The sequence below is a fragment of the Leucoraja erinacea genome, chromosome 33, assembly GCF_028641065.1.
Source record: "Leucoraja erinacea ecotype New England chromosome 33, Leri_hhj_1, whole genome shotgun sequence".
Classification (NCBI taxonomy): domain Eukaryota; kingdom Metazoa; phylum Chordata; class Chondrichthyes; order Rajiformes; family Rajidae; genus Leucoraja; species Leucoraja erinaceus.
The window spans coordinates 18,888,563-18,892,347 of NC_073409.1; the positions used below are offsets into that span (position 1 = coordinate 18,888,563).

General features: G+C 46.9%; 1 non-coding gene across 1 annotated transcript; it reads left to right on the forward strand.

Moving 5' to 3' along the window:
* The first annotated feature begins 230 nt into the window (after positions 1 to 230).
* trnag-gcc (transfer RNA glycine (anticodon GCC)) lies at positions 231 to 301 on the forward strand. Its single transcript has one exon. It is a non-coding gene; the product is annotated as a tRNA-Gly (tRNA).
* Positions 302 to 3,785: the final 3,484 nt, after the last annotated feature.

A 3,785-nucleotide genomic window follows, 5' to 3' on the forward strand; every position in this document is an offset into this window, starting at 1 on the left:
ATATCGATCGTAAATTGTTGTGCTATGCTTTGTTGCTTATTGTATGTTTTTTGCTGATATTATGTGACGTAAGGTGACCGTGTCTTGCAAGGCGTCATTAAATAAAATGTATTATTGTTATTATTAGTAAGGCAGGAGGTCTTGGTTGGTGTTCAAAGAAATGAGTCTGAGTTTATACATGAATCACTGAATGCTGATATACAGATACCACAAGCAGCAAACAGGTAACGGCATCGGTGGTTCAGTGGAAGAATTCTCACCTGCCACGTGGGAGGCCCGGGTTCGATTCCCGGCCGATGCATCATTCGGAATGGCACGGTGGCGCAGCGGTAGAGTTGCTGCCTTACAGCCCCAGAGACACAGGTTCGATCCTGATTACGGGTGCTGTCTGTACGGAGTTTGTACGTTCTCCCTGAGGCTGCTTGGGTTTTCTCCGGGTGCTCCTGTTTCCTCCCACATTCAAAAGACGTACAGGTTTGTATGTTAACTTGCTTCAGTGAAACTGTAAATTGTCTCTAGTGTGCAATGTAGTGCTAGTGAACGGGGTGAAGAGTCGGCATGGACTCGGTGGGCTGAAGGACCTGTTTCCGTGCTATATCTCGAAAGTCTAAAATCTAAAGCAATTAGGAAAATAGATGAAATTTGAACTTTATTGCAAGAAGATTTGAGTAGAAGACCAAAGGTGTCTCACTAAAGTTATTTATTAAACAGCACACATGGTATTTTGTGTCCAGGTCTAGTCTCCATAACAGAGAATGGAGCAGCTGGGCTTGTACACTCTGGAGTTTAGAAGGATGAGATGGGATCTCATTGAAACATATAAGATTGTTAAGAGCTTGGACACGTTAGAGGCAGGACATGTTCCCGATGTTGGGGGAGTCCAGAACCAGGGGCCACAGTTTAAGAATAAGGAGTAAGCCATTTAGAACGGAGACGAGGAAACACTTTTTCTCACAGAGAGTGGTGAGTCTGTGGAATTCTCTGCCTCAGCGGGCGGTGGAGGCAGGTTATCTTGATGCTTTCAAGAGAGAGCTAGATAGGGCTCTTAAAGATAGTGGAGTCAGGGGATATGGGGAGGCAGGAACCAGGTACTGATTGGGGATGATCAGCCATGATCACATTGAATGACTCGAATGACTCACTTGAGCTGGCTCGAAGGGCCGAATAAACTACTCCTGCACCTATTGTCTATTGTCTAAGGAAGAATATGTTAGCAATAGCAGGAATGCAGTCAAATCTCACCAGAGTGGTTCCCAATATGGCGGTATTGACCAGTGAGGGGGGGGATCAAGTAGAATGGATCCTTATGCTTGAGTTTACAAGTATGAGGGATGGTCTCATTCAAACTGGTAGGTCTTGACATAATGGGTGAAGAAATGATGTGTTTGTTGGAATCAAGGATCGTAATCTCAAAATTACTGGTCAACCATTTAGGACATTCGAGAAGATCTTCTTCACTTCGGAGGTAGTAGATTTTTGGAATGAACTAAATATTAGGTATATTCAAAATACGGTAAAGCTTTTCCAGATTGTTAGGCCTTTATTCCCAATGTACTCTTTTAATTTAATTTTGTTTAAATGATATATGGTATTATAAAACATTTTCTGTTGAGCCGAGGAAGTGAACAGTGGAGTATATGATGAACTATACTTAATCTGAATCTGAAGTTGACAGGGAAATGCAGGAAACACGCCTTGCTGAATGGGAAAGGTTAGTGGGAACAGAGAGCATAGTGAGTAAGAAGGAACACAGTTGTACAAGACTTTGGTGAGGCCTCATTTACCGTAACGTGTTCAGTTCTGGGCACCATGTTATAGGAAAGATGTTATCAAGCTGGAAAGGATACAGAAAAGATTTATGAGACTATAAATGCCAAGACTACAAGGTCAGAGCTTTCAAGAGATGTTGAGTAGGCTGGGACTCTATTCCCAGGAGCGCAGGAGGATGAGGGATGAACATATAGAGGTGTGTAATATCATGAGAGGAATAGATCGGGTGATGCACAGAGTCTCTTGCCTAGTGTAGAGGAATCGAGGACCAGAGGACATAAGATTAAGGTGAAGGGGAAAAGATTTATTAGGAATCTAGAGGGAACCTTTTCACACAAAGGGTGGTGGGTGTATTGAAAAAGCTGCCAGAGGAGGTAGTTGGAGGCTGGGATTATCCCAACATTTAAGAAACAGACAGGTACATGGATAGGACAGGTGTGGAGGGATATGGACCAATCACGGGCAGGTGGGACTATGTTGGCCGGTGTAGGCAAGTTGGGCCGAAGGGCCTGTTTCCGCGCTGTCTCACTCTATCTATAGATAGACTCCATCTATCTATGACAGGAAGCAGGTCATGGGTGAGTGAACAGAAAGTGCAGGAATTGGGGTCTGGCGTGTTCGAAGAGTGAGGTGAACCAGGACCCCAGTGGGTGCACGGTCCCTGGAACAACCCAGTAAAGTTCGTCGGTGGGTGGGACCTCGCCTGATGGCTCGCCGATCGACGGGACTGGGAACCCATCTAAAGGCTCGTTGGTCTTGGCCAGAAAGGCCCATTGTCCTGGCGGCAGCACTGGGTCGGAGTTGCTGTGGTCGGCAAGGCCTGGCGACGAGATGGTGTCCTCTATCATTGCTCCATCACTCCGTACCGCTGCAGGCTGTGTCCAATCCTTGCACTCGGCCACTTGAGGCCTGTACCTCTTCAGAAGAAATCTACTCCATCATTGCACTCGTTTACTGATTTAGTTTAGTTTAGTTTAGAGATACAGCACAGAAACAGGCCATTCGGCCCACCAAGTCCGAGCCAACCAGCGATCCCTGCACATTAACACTATCCAACACACACTCGGGACAATTTATATTCATACCAGGCCAATTAACCTGCATGTCTTTGGAGTGTGGGAGGAAACCAAAGATCTCGCATAAAAACCCCCGCGGTCACAGGGAGAACGTTAAAACTCCGTACAGACAGCACCCGTAATCAGGATCAAACCCGTGTATCTGGTTCCTCAAGCGCAACAAGGCATCAACTCTACCGCTGCGCCACCGTGCCACCACGTAGAAGCACCCTGGGTACTTTGAGCAAACAATGGTTAAGGTGTCACAAGTGGACAGGGCGGTTCAAAGGACTTTCGCAAAATTGGCCTTCCTCTGTCAGAGTATTGAGTATAGAATATAGGAGAACGTGTTATAGTTGTACAATACATTGGTGAGGCTGCACTTGGAGTACTGTGTTCAGTTTTGGTCGTTGTTAATATGGAAAGGGTGCAAAGAAGATTTCCGAGGATGTTGCCAGGACTCGATGGGCCTGAGCTATAGAGAGAGGTTGGGCAAGCTAGGTGTTTATTCCTTGGGGAGCAGGAGGATGAGGGGTGATCTTAGAGCAGTCACGGGGGGAAAGTAGAAACTCCATACAGACGGTACCCATAGTCTGGTTCAAACTTGGGTTACCGATGTTGCAAGCGCTGTAAGGCGGCAACTCTAGCGCTGCGCCACTGTGCCGCCCCTGATGTAAGGCATGCTTTACTGCACTGCGTGCAAAACCAAAGCATTTTCACTGCAGCGAGGTACATGTGATTGTAAAGTAACCTTGTTTGACTACATATCCAGCTTGGTGGACGGGCACCTTAACGGGTTGACCATGTGGTGAAGAAAGTGAGAGCATGACGGGGCTGAGTCCGTGTGGGCTACATACAGTGGATGATGAGCCAGAATTCCCCTCCCAGCTGGGAAGAGCGCGGGGAAGTTGGGCATTGGGAAGCCAGTGTTGGTGTGGGAGGTTTCACTGCCGAGCCCAA